General features: G+C 42.1%; 1 long non-coding RNA gene across 1 annotated transcript; it reads right to left on the reverse strand.

Annotated features, from left to right (window-relative positions):
* Nucleotides 1–1691: 1691 nt before the first annotated feature.
* On the reverse strand, nt 1692–8151 carry LOC310871033. The gene is made up of 3 exons (XR_014570293.1): nt 8018–8151; nt 3556–3714; nt 1692–1801 (listed from the first exon to the last, which is right to left on the reverse strand). It is a non-coding gene; the product is annotated as an uncharacterized lncRNA (long non-coding RNA).
* Between the last annotated feature and the right edge of the window lie 5926 nt (nt 8152–14077).

Consider the following 14077-nt stretch of genomic DNA (forward strand, 5'->3'; position numbering starts at 1 on the left):
TTTTTTAAACCCCACCCATTTTAACCAAATACATACATACATCATACATACATACATACATAGATACATACATACATACATACATACATACATACAGAAGTTGAAGCAGTTTTTAAGAACCCACTTTTAGGCCCGTGCAACAGAGCATGCTTTTGCCTTTTTTTAAACCCTACCCATTTTAACCAAATACATAGATACTGTACATACATAATAATAATAATAAGTACAGATAATAAGGGATAATAAGCACAGGTCAGGAACGTTTGTCATGGCTGTGTATTGTTTGGTACTGAGTGATCATAGAAGTAGCAGTTAATAAACAATAGACAACAATTTACAGTAGCTGGAACTTGTAGTGTGTTGTAAAGGATTTATTATGACAGGATCACAAAGAAAAAGAAAATGTTTCTGTTACGGTTTCGAACCCGGGTTCGAACCCTCCACCCCAACCTTCCACTTCTGGTGTTCCTGGGCACAACCCACTGCGCCATCACCACTCTTCCACCTAGTCAGGTCCACCTCTGTGTTCCCCTTCCCCTCTGACGAGCTGCCTGTGTGTGGCACTGCACACCTGTTTCCATTCTACCTTGATCACCAGAGTCTTCAAGAACCCTGCCTTCCCTCCACTCCTCGCCAGATCTTCCCATAGAAACGCCTGGCAAGTACAGTTTTCTCTCTACTCTGTTGCTGCTCGTACCCAGTAGAGCTTTTTTGTGTGTTTAGCTGCAGTATTAGCTGTTTGCTAATTTTGTTCCTCTCATCCTCCAGACCTGGCTATCTGCCGTGCCACGCCTGGATCTCGTCACCACTTTGTTCATGGACTGTTTGTTTGGCTGCCGATCTACAAGCTCGTCCCCGACTACTCTCTTGGATTTCCCCTAAGTATAGCTTTATATTATATATATCCTCATAGATACATATCTACCTATTTATATGATAAGAGTATTTATGGATTTATATGGATTTATATATATAACTATACATTATCATTATCCTGCTCAATTTGGACAATAAAGTGCTTAATTGTCTTCCTGTCTCCTGAGTGGTTGCATTTGGGTTCAGAACACAACTCAGTCTTAACAGTTTCACAAAAGTTGACCTCCTGGTGGCGCTCTAAAAGGCTCTGAAAAGTATCCTACAGGGCAGGCGATTTCCCATGGCCCTATAGGGACTGCGCATACAAAGATCAGTGCAGTTATAAGTAAAGACTCTGCCTGTTATAGCGCCACCATGAGTGTGGCGCTATAAATGTCAAGTGGCATTACTTCCTCAGCCTATTGGGGACAGTTTCACCTCAATCAGGAATATGAAAAATCAAACAGACCTGTCTATCATGTGTACCGATCTGTGCCTGAGATTTGGATGCAGTCTCAAGGAGTAATATCCAAAAATGTCTGCCTCCTGGTGGAGCTCTGAAGCGAACAATCAGGTGCTCACCGAGGAGATAAAAAGGTAATCAAACAGGATCAAACATGTAACAAAAAAAAAAAAAAAAGAAAGAAAGAAACACAAAAACTGACAATCCAGGCACTCAGGAGTAAAAAGGAGGAAAAGCCATAATACATTTTGAAGGCAACCATGCCTTTTTACTAATGAGTGCCTGGATGCACTAGTGCTACTAGGAGCATGAGGCCAACATCAATGATGCTACCATCAGGGGGGGGGGGGGGGGGGGGGGGGGCTGACATGCAGCGGTCCTGATCCCCTAAACACAATAATGTCTTCTGTGTGTTGCTGCAGTCCAGTGGATCTGTGCAAGTGTAGCACTTCCTACCATTCTCAATCAAGCTGTCGTTATTATCTGTAAGGTTTACATTTTTGATATAATTATAAAATAATTAATAACAATGTCTCAACCCCTGAGCACCATGAAGGACTCCAACAAAACATACATACAGTATGTTTTCAACTTGCCGACAACCCACCGGACACAGTGGCTAATTAAAACATGTGTCACCAATACATTCAATTTGTTACTTGTTTGATTCTACGATTGACACTATATTATGTTAAGAATTGAAGTTGAAGTTGAAGAAATGTTTTTTTTTGTTTGTTTTTTTTCAGTAGTTTTAATAGTAAACACCTCAGTTGTTTTCTTATTTTTTGATTTCTTGGTTCAAGAAATGTTTTATTTTATTTATTTATTTACAGGTACATTTACGCAGCCGCGTCAACTCCGGGGGTGCAGAAGCGCAGCTGCACCCACTGGCATTCTGTTTTAATAGCAGAATATGCACCCACTGTATAGTGACTGTCCTGAATGAAAATGTCACGTAGTCACATACCAGCTTGTGCAGCGTCGGGCGTGGGCCAGAGAGGTGTTGGGTCGCCGCCCATGGGCATTCAAATGCTAATAAGGTGGCTTTTGTTCTGCTGCCAGGTAGAGAGTATGTCGCATACATACATTACAGTACAGGATGCATTTCCATTTGACTACGAATCTACGATGATGAACACCGACTCTACAAGTAGCTGCCGAGGCTGACAGCACTATCTTCAGCGCCAACACAACGGCTCTTTTAAGAGCAGCTATCCAGCCGCCGAGCAAAAGCCGCAAAATATGCCCGAAAATATCAACCCTACTGGAAAGAGACATTTACCTGGATCACGTACATTAAATGGTACGTCAATAAGCGACCGCCAGAAAGCGACTGCTAGCTGTTTATCATTGATCATGCTGAAATGTTGAAACAAAATACTGAAACAATTTAATGTGTTCGTTGTGAACTGAAACACTGTGTTCATTAGCAAATTGTAAATAAAGTAGGGGAGAGCCGCCAACGATGTAACACTTTGCACGTTTCATTTTTTTACTCAGAGATCCGTTTATCTACACATGTAATATTTTCAGGCAACGGACCTACACATGTTAGCTACCATAAACCACTTCAAGTTATTTTTTTTATAAAACAGGTCGGGAGTTATTAAACCGAACGTGGACGCTGTTCCAGTGTTACAATTGCTGCGCATGTCGGATTAATTGGCATGCATGATAAATGTAACAACGCTAAAAAACATCATTAAACATATCGTTTTCAGCTTAAAGCAATTATATTTCATTGAAGCAACTCCTTAGCATTGTTTTCATACCATAGACGTGATAAGAAAATGTATCAAAAATAAGGGAAATATTAAATAGTAGCCTATCGGGTGTACCAGTTTGGGCTTTTTTTTATTATTATTTTTTTGGCACCCACCGCCGTTATAGGAACGTGACGCGCCTGCATTTACGGGTAGAGATATGTGTATAAAATAGACAGGTCTGTCAATATTAAAGTTTTTTACACAATGCATTGACACAAAACAAGCCATGTTGGTGTTTGCATGGTCTTCACCCTTATATTAGATGCATTTGTTGAATTGCAGTCCTATGTTTCAGTATGGAGAATAAACAAACATATACATAGACCAAAACCAGATTGTTTCACATATCATTTAAAAAACAAGGAAACATACATGCACATAATGTATTATCCATCATGCTATACACTAGTGACTAGTTATTACATTTTAAGTTTAGAAGACACCACAGATGGTACAGGACCAGGTACTTACCACCTCTATATTTAACATTGCAGAGGTCAGTGGAACAGCATTGATTGTTCTCATAAACGTGTACGTTGCCAAAGTACACTGTGCCACTGCCATTAATGCACTGATCAGCTGGCAAACAATTCTTCATTTGGTACGACACACCTTTGGGGTATGGTTTCACTGAAAACAAACAGAATATTAGCTTCAAACTAATAATGTCTTCATCATACAAGAAGGTCTGCCCAAGGTAACTTTGTAATCTATAACCAGGTACGTGAGAGGTTAATAACTAGGGGTGGGACGATTCACTTACTTTCGTATTCGATATGATCTCGATACCTAAGGTGCCGATTTATATTGCAATTCTTAATCATACGATTGTTGCGATTCGATATTACAATTCTCCCCCAAGTTACTTAGCTTTTTTAGCTAAGGGGGGGGGGGGGGGGGGGGGGGGGGGGGTTGATAGATCAAAGTAGGTTGACAGGAAACGGGGAAAGAGTTGGAGGGGGGGACACGCATCGGGATCGGGACTCCAACCCACGACAGGATGGATCACCAGGCAGCTGGATCACTAGCCTAGGCACTACAAGGTTTTAAAACAATTATAGTCGCTATAAACCATGAAGTTGAATAATACACTTCAATGCAGCCAGTTAATAATGTCAGGTTTCTGACGTTATTCAGAATAAAACTAATATTGCTTCTGCTGCTGCGACTACTACTACTACTACTACTACTACTACTACTACTAATAATAATAATAAATAAATCATTATATATATCAAAAGGCACAGGATAGTCTCTATAATAATAATAATAATAATAATAAAACTTTATTTGTATAGCACCTTTCATGACATCAAATGCAGCTCAAAGTGCTTTACAGAACAATGGAGAATAAAATAAAAGCAAAGCATAAAAGAAAAGCAAGGCAACGACATTAAAAAACAAGCAGTAATGCAATACAGTGAGGACATGAATAACAAAAAATATAAGATCACTTAAAGGCAATGTTGTAGAAGTGGGTCTTGAGCTGAGCTTTAAAAATGTCTACAGAGGCTGCCTGACGAAGGTACAGAGGGAGCTTGTTCCATGCCGATGGCCCGTAGAAGCAAAAAGCTGCTTCCCCGTATTTTTTAGTTGCCATTTTTTTAGGCAAAGCGAGCAGGCCAGCAGTGGAAGACCTTAGCGGGCGGTTTGGGACATATTTAGGCAAGCAGTCATGTAGGTAGGAAGGTGCGAGACCATTGAGGGCTTTATAGACAAGTAAAATAATTTTAAAATCAATCCTAAAAACAACCGGAAGCCAGTGCAGTGATGCCAAAACTGGAGTAATATGTTCTCTCATCTTAGTTCTAGTTAAAACTCTGGCTGCTGCATTTTGGACAAGTTGTAATCTGTCAGTTGTTTTCTTAGGCAGTCCTGAAAAAAGTGCATTGCAGTAATCAAGCCGAGAGAAAACAAAGGCGTGGATTAGCGTTTTTGCATCGTCCAAGGACACATAGGCTCTGATTCGTGCAATATTTCTAAGGTGAAAAAAGGCAATCTTGGTAACATGATTAATGTGTGAATTAAAATTCAATTCGGAATCAATAATAACCCCCAGGTTCTTTACTGTACTGTTACTGTCTACAGTCAGGTTGCCAAGTCTGCTTAATATTGATTCTTTCTGCTCACTAGAGCCGATTATAAGAACTTCTGTCTTGTCCTCATTTAGCTTGAGAAAGTTCTCACTCATCCAACATTTGATGCTAGACAGACAGGTAAGCAGCGGGTCTAAAGCACAGGGATCATCTGGAGCCACAGATAGATATAATTGGGTATCATCAGCATAGAAATGAAAATTGACTCCGTGATTGGCAATGAGTTCGCCCAATGGCAGTATGTACAAGGAGAAAAGCAGAGGGCCAAGAATCGAGCCCTGTGGAATACCAGAACTGATGTCGTGTTTGTCTGAGTCAAACTCGGCTAGATTGACAAAGTAACTTCTGTTTGATAGGTAGGAGGAAAACCAGGACAGGGCCGTACCAGCATGAGACACCCTCAGATCATTCATTACTTTTACAAGTGCTGTTTCTGTGCTGTGGCCTTTCCTAAAGCCAGATTGGAATTTGTTGTGCACATTATTGTTCTGTAGAAACACATCCAATTGATGAAAGATAAATTTTTCTAAAACCTTGCCCAGAAAGGGTAGATTTGAAATGGGTCGATAGTTACCCAAAACAGAGGGATCAAGATTGTGTTTCTTGAGAAGGGGCTTAACTACAGCAGTCTTCAGTGAGTCTGGGAAGACGCCTGATTGTAGAGAGCTGTTTACAATTTTTAGGATATCTCCAATCACACTGTCTAAGACTTCTTTGAGAAAGTTGGTGGGAATTGTATCTAATGAACAGGAGGATGATGTCATCTGTGATATAGTTTTGCGGAGTTCGTCTTCCTCAATTGCGCAGAACGATGATAGGCTCCCCCTGGAGAGATCTACCCTGGGACCATTTGCTGCTGTTTGAAGGTTTGCGCTAGCAGCAGCACCATTCATAATATCAGCTCTAATGTTTGAAATTTTGTTGTCAAAAAAGCATGCAAACTCATTACACTTAGCTTTAGAGGCCGGGAATGACTGCTTGTAGGACTGGGGGGGGTTTAAAAGTCGATCAATGGTAGAGAATAGGACTCTAGCATTTTTCTTGTTCTCGTTAATAATGCCAGAGAAATATGCCTGCCTTGCTAGACGCAAGGCTTTGTTATAGGCGACTGTTGACTTTTTAAGAATCTCTAGGTGGATGGTGAGTTTGTTTTTTCTCCAAGCTCGCTCAGCTCTTCGACATTCTTGCTTCAGTGAGCGTGAAAGCTCATTTATCCAGGGTGTTACATTCTGTGAGTTTTCTTCCGCCAGGGGGCGCTGTGACTTCACATTCTGTGAGTTTTCTTCCGCCAGGGGGCGCTGTGACTTCACGCTCTGTGAGTTTTTCTCCACCAGGGGGAGTTGTGGGTTCACCATCTGTGACATTCCCTGATTTTGGCTGCTTGGCGACCATTTCCACCATATTATCTGTTTTGGCTAGGGCCGATACTGCTCTGTCCTTGGAATTTATGTTGTGGGGCAACACGTTTCTGGCCAGTTTAGAGAGTTGACAGGGATGATTCATATTATGAAATATGTTGGTGAAGAATAATTTAACACCCAACTTGTTTAGGTGTGTTGCGTCTATAAAAAGATGCCTTCTGTCCCAGAAAAAATTGAAATTGTCAATAAAATTGAATGATTTTTGCCCGGGCGACTCTTCTGTGCATGCCGTTGAGAGCCATTCATTGAATGAAAACAGTCTGCTAAAACGCTCACTTCCTGTCATCGGGGGAAGAGGGCCACTTATCGAAATGTCAACATCAACAAGTGAGCTTAGGGTGGACAGTAGGGCTTTGAAATCCTTTTTTACGATTTCAGATTCTCGTTTTTCCGCATCGCGTGTGCCGATGTGCAGTATCAGCGTTTTTATCATGGGGTGTGCATCAACAATCTCTTCAATTCTGTCATCCATATCAAAGATAGTGTCATTGGGAAAGCATATTACTTCAGCTTTTCTCTTTTTGTTGCTTTTAACATATTTTACAGCCTGATCGCCGACAATCAGACATTCAATCATTTGCTCTCCATTTGCTACCCTGCTCGGAGTGGCGTTAACATGGTTATCTGATGGGCCAGGCATTCAGCGGCTGAGTCAGCAATGGGTTAAATCTATTAGTCAGTCGTAAATTCTCACTTTGGGGAGGTGTGTATTTTGATTTTCCTTTCGCATTTTTCCACTGCGGGGGGGTGGTTTTGGGTCGGGCTAGGAGCGCAGGCCAGCTGGTCTTATCAGGGCTCCGAGTCCTCCCACTTAGCCGTCCTATCATGTTATCTCTGTTAGAAATCACTGTAGAGATAGTTGGTGTTATTGCAGGCGGTGGGGTTCTCACCGCCCGCCCGTTACTCACAGTTTCCTTTGGCCTTGCGCCGCGAGTATACCAGACGGATGAGTCATTCTGCGTGTGATTTTCCTTCCCGTGTTTTACTCCCAGATTCACTCTTAATAGGTGTAATTCCGTTTCCAGCAAAGCAATCTTTTGAAGCAGCTTCTGAAAGTCCTCTGAGGAGATTGTTGGGGGCATGGCTGGCTATTAGCCAAATGTCCAGAGCTAGTTAGCAATGTAGCTAGCTATGTGCCACGTACCCAGTCACAGAAGGTAAAAAAAAAGGGTATTTTGAAGTAGGCAAAAACTTCTATCTAAAGAACAAAAACAAAAACAGTCCCATCGGTTTACAAGTATCTAGGATCCATTTGTAGAGATAAAAAAATAAAATAAAGCAGCGATATCAGTTGAGGAATGCAAGCATAGGCGAGAGCGGCGAAACGAAGCGTCCTCACTGTACGAGAAGCAGGAAGCTTTCACCTATAGGATATGACATACACAGGATATGACATACCATTACCATATGACATACCATTCTCTGTTGACACAGTCATTGCAGCACATTGCTGGGATCCAGGACAGAGCTTTTCTATTCCTAGTTTGTCATATTTACAGTGGTCTTTAGCTCCACCTTGCCCACATGCATAACACTTCAGTGCATAAGCTGTAAGACAACAGAACATGTCACACAGGCTACAGTTGATTAACTAATATCAACATCACACATGTTCATTGATCATTGTACGTATACGCGTATGCCATCATGATTCAAAACGTTACAATCCGTGGCTTAGATTTTTGCATGTGAGTGAGTGTGAAAAGTGTTAAACATAATATGTACGGTATATACATCGCAATCATTGATTTGCTTTTGACCATCATACATGGCAGATTTTATGCAATTTTTGAACAAAGACAATTCATTGGACTGCAATTATAATAGAAATGCACTGCATGCATGTGAAAAAAGGCTGAATAGGTTTTTGTTTTGTTCACAACACATATGTCGTACATTTTGGCCACACTGCCAATAAAATACTATTGATATTCACTTTAAAGAAAAACACACGCTGCACGCACACACGCACGCACGCACGCACACACACACACACACACACACACACACACACACACACACACACACACACACACACACACGCGCACACGCACACGCAAACACCACACACACACACACACACACACACACACACACACACACACACACACACACACACACACACACACACACACATAAATACTTACCTTACTTAGGGAAAAGCATGACTCCAATGATCAGTATGAGCAAATGCATGATGTTCTGGTCTGGACTGAGAGGTTCACCTGAAAGACTGAGTAGGGTTACAGCTGTTAATCCTTGTGGTGTAACCCCCTTTTCTTGACCTCTGACTAGTTGTGAACTGTGAAGACACCAGGCACACAGCAACCTTTTCTGTTTAGGCAGGGCAGGGACCAATGGAGACACAAATGTGGTCAGGCCAAAATAAACAACTCCAGCTCCTAAAGATAACATAAATGAAAGTGATTATGAATGTGTCGGATATTTCATAGGATATACATACACACACACACACACACACACACACACACACACACACACACACACACACACACACACACACACACACACACACACACACACATTACACCACACACACACACATACATACACACAAGCATATACACACTCACACACGCACGCACACACACACGTGCGCCTCCTCTATCCGTCTATCGGCACTCGCCCATAGTCCGTCAAGTCACAGCGGAGCACATGGGTTTGAGGTATTCTAAACAAAGCTAAACTGAGACGTCCCAGGGTGACACACAGACCAGCTAATGACGCCTGGACATCACTAAATACCATGTGCACGTGCGCGTGCACATACACACACATACACACACACACACACACGCACACACACACACGGAGAGGCCTTTTCTGCACACACACACACACACACACACACACCCATACGCACACGCACATGGATACATTGCATGCTATCGGATGAGGTCCCACACGCACGTCTCATGCACGAACACGCACGAAGAGTCCCTGGCCGAAAGGGTCATACAAGGTCGGTGATTAGGTGAAGCCCCAACGTGTGATTGGACGGGCCAAGTTCTGAACGCACACACATTGTGAACGCACACATACCGTGAGAACCAGAACAGTATGCACGTACATTTACAGCCATGTATTAACTGAGTATAAAGTACCAGACAAAGGAAAGAACTGCACCTTCTTTCCCCCTTTTCCTCTTCTCCCCTCACTTAACCCATTCCTCCCTCCTTCTCCATCTCTCCAAGTCCCCTTCCTCTCCCCTTCTGCCATGTAACCATGTTCAAATATATCTTACAATGAAGTACTCATGTCAAACCTTGCTGGGCTGTCTGAATTGGCCTGTATCCACTCGATGGATGGCACTCTAACCAGAAACAGATACGACAAATGAAAGACATACAGTATCAACACTCACATTAACACTCCGTCTGTAACTTGCCGTAGTTAGCTGGTGATAAGAAACGAAGAGATACCACCAGATGGCTTATGTCTATGTTTCCCCCAAGTTCACATCAAATGTGCTGCAGCCAACACTTTTTCTATGAATCCATTGTTTGGGCGTGGCACTTCATGAAGACATTACAAGCCCATCAGCTTTCTGTCTCCTCCCCTGACTCCCCCCCCCAGCCAATCACATAAAGCACCACGTACTACGTAGTTTTCGTTTTCAAGCTGCTAGAACTGCGTATGAGTCTATAAGGTGTGACTTTATTTTATCACCAGAGGGAGATGGTGATAATGCATGTGTTGTTTGTGTATTTATAAAGTGCAAGATTATAAAAAAAGATTGTGTGGGCGTGCGTGCATATCCGCACATGCACTTCTGTCTGTCTGTCTGTCTGTCTGTCTGTCTGTCTGTCTGTCTGTCTGTCTATTTCATTTCATATCAGATGGAAATTAGGTTAAAAAACTAAACAGAAGCTAAACAGCCTATCAACAAGCGCCCGTGACACGTGAGCTTGTAGATCTGCTATTTTCAGAGACAAACTAGCTGGTTTCAGCTTCTTTCCTGGTGTCTATACTGCCTATACTGCCATGTCTTCACTTAAAGGACCACTTCACCACTTTTCAACCTACACGTATCTTCATATAATTGAGTACTATAGACGAATAACAGTTTAAGTTCACACTAATTATCCATAATGTATAGTCAGAATACATTTTGGACAATGGGCTATATCTTGCGCCACCCCTTAACCCTTATCCCTAAACGTATTTGCCATTTCTTACTATTTTACAAAATAGCTGATCTACAAGCTCACAACATGTAGATGTAGATCGGCTAGTTGAACTATTTTAAAATGTTTTTTAAAATAGTAATAAATGAATACGTTTAGGGATAAGGGATAAGGGTGGCGCAAGATTAGGTTATTCGTCTATAGTAGGCTACTTATTATTGGTCCTCATTAATGTTCATGAAAAAATTGCACATTTTGTCTGTGTCTCATATACTGTAGGAGGGCTGTGGGCAGTTCAGAAACCCGTCCACCAGTGACATCATCGATCCAAGCTAATAGAAACGGCAGGCTTTCTATTCCTGCAAAAGTTGCAATGCGAATATGGAAGCCATCGTTCTCACGATAATACAAATCTAAATATTTGTTAAAGAAGAATCTGAACAACCCACAGCCCTCCTAGGAGACACAGACCAAAATAAGTGTGGTATTTTATCATGAACATTAGTGAGGACCAATTACATAAAGATAAGTTGAAAAGTGGTGAAGTGGTCCTTTAAGTAAAAGTATCAATACTAGAATGTAGTTCTGTTACAAGTAGATGTCTGGTGTTCAAAATTCTGTGTAAGATTACAAAAGTATTACCATCAATATATAATTAATGTTTTTAGAATAGCCAATCTACAAGCTCAAACAATGCGTTACGAAGCATTGTGAGCTTGTAGATTGGCTATTTACAAATCACTGAAATGTTACTATTACAATTGTTTTGTAATAGTCATTTAAATCTACAAAGTAACTAGTAACGGGGTCTTACCCGGCTACGCATGTGTCTTAACCGGCCACGCATGTGTCTTATAACCGGCCATGCATGTGTCTTAACCGGTCACACATGTGTCTTATAACCGGCCACGCATGTGTCTTATAACCGGCCACGCATGTGTCTTAACCGGCCATGCATGTGTCTTAACCGGTCACACATGTGTCTTATAACCGGCCACGCATGTGTCTTATAACCGGCCACGCATGTGTCTTAACCGGCCACACATGTGTCTTAACCGGTCACACATGTGTCTTATAACCGGCCACGCATGTGTCTTAACCGGCCACACATGTGTCTTATAACCGGCCACGCATGTGTCTTAACCGGCCACACATGTGTCTTATAACCGGCCACGCATGTGTCTTAACCGGCCACACATGTGTCTTATAACCGGCCACACATGTGTCTTAACCGGCCACACATGTGTCTTATAACCGGCCACACATGTGTCTTAACCGGCCACACATGTGTCTTAACCGGTCACACATGTGTCTTAACCGGCCACACATGTGTCTTAACCGGCTATGCATGTGTCTTAACCGCCCACGTATGTCGGACTGTTGGTATGTCGGACTGACATCTGAAAATCTTTAGGAACAAATTTGAGAGTGCAACCATTAACTTGTAAGCTGTAAGATCTTGAGTAATATTTGAGCAGCAATATCTACTTTAACTCCGGTTCTGTGGTTGAGTTAAGTCCACAACTGAAGCATATCACACTGGATATTTCATAATCATTTTTAGGATAGTGATAACATCTTTTGGATGCGGGTCATGGTAAGTTTTAATCACTGGGTGTTGGACTGGGGTGGGGTGGGGTGTGATACTGCAAAAGGTGACCACACCAAACCTGCATCCTGCCTACTATACTCAAGTGCTCATAATTATGACGATACATAATTAATATGAGCACTTGAGTATAGTAGGCAGGATGCAGGTTTGGTGTGGTCACTGTTTGCAGTATCACACCACACCCCACCCCACGATACTGGAACAATTCATGACCGTATATGGTCACGCTCAGTTTTGTTATCTCCGCCTTTGTCACGGCGAAGGCAGGGCCTGCAGAGATTGTGTGTGTTTGTGTGGCCAGGGCCGGCTTGACCCACAGCCAGTTTGTTATTTTCACAGTGTTTCTCATGAAATAACAGGTCCAAATAGACCATGACTTTCAGTTAAGAAAGCATGAGAGGATTTGACCTTTTGTCCTGTAGATTGGTGTCCCAAAAAATTAAATTGTCAAATGGGGGTCTGACCTGATGCATATCAACGTGAGGGTTCTTGTAATTAAAAAAGGTTAAGAATTGTGTGTGTGTGTGTGTGTGTGTGTGTGTGTGTGTGTGTGTGTGTGTGTGTGTGTGTGTGTGTGTGAGGGTGTGTGTGTGTGTGTGTGTGTGTGTGTGTGTGTGTGTGTGTGTGTGTGTGTGTGTGTGTGTGTGTGTGTGTGTGTGTGTGTGTGTGTGTGTGTGTGTGTGTGTGTGTGTGTGTGTGTGTGTGTGTAACAGACGTGATCTTGCGTTGTGTTATGAAGTACCATAGACCAGGATCTCAGCAGTGAGTGGATTTATTCTGTACAAAAGACAACGAGGCAATCACTGCTCTGCTCTGACTTGGATACGTTTTCCACAATAGCATTTGCTGGAAATAAAGCAGATCATGCAGTACGATGAAAACACAGTATGTGTCTTAACAACTTTGGGTACATATATGTATCAATATATTACACAATTGTAAATAATAAAATAATCTGCAAAGCAAAATAAACACAACCTACCGCTTTCAAAGCCAATATGAAATAGGAAGTTTACGTCATTTCCTTAAAGGCAACCGCCTGAACTCTTAAAGTCACAGAACACTGGATCACAATACAATATAATGCATGCCTCGGCAAGTGGAAGCACTATTAACCATGTTACATGTACGTGTGCGTGTGTGTGTGTGTGCGCGCGTGCGTGTGCGTGAGTGGTGTAGCCCACATGGGCAACTGGTGGCCTGGGGGCCAAATGCGGCCTGCAGAAATTCAGAATACTGATATATTATTGTGACTGCAGGTCGCATTTAATATAAATTCCCATCAGTCACTCATTATCCCCATACATGGGAATACCCCCATATATGGTGCCCACGTCTCCTGATGTCATAGAACCCAGCTGTTCATTCCATATGTTGCAGCCGACGAAAACTAGAGTTCTCAGAAGATTAAGGCTCGGCCCTCATCAAACCCTGTACACTCAAGAGAATGTCCCCGCTACCACTTCCATATATGGAGCTGACCTGTTCTGAAGTATAACTAAATGCATTTGAAAGTTACATTTACAAATTTGCATATGCATTTTTACTTTACAGGATTCCAGGACTTTACAGGATTCCAAAAATAACATCGAGTTGATTTCACATAATTCAAATATCACTTATTTTTTTGTTTTGTTGTGATAATCATCCCTATACTATAGAGTGTGCTGACCATATAAGGAGTTCCTCCCTGTCCCCAGTTAACCCCTGAGGTAA

The sequence above is a fragment of the Protomyctophum parallelum genome (genome assembly GCF_964188405.1).
Source record: "Protomyctophum parallelum genome assembly, chromosome: 14".
Lineage (NCBI taxonomy): Eukaryota > Metazoa > Chordata > Actinopteri > Myctophiformes > Myctophidae > Protomyctophum > Protomyctophum parallelum.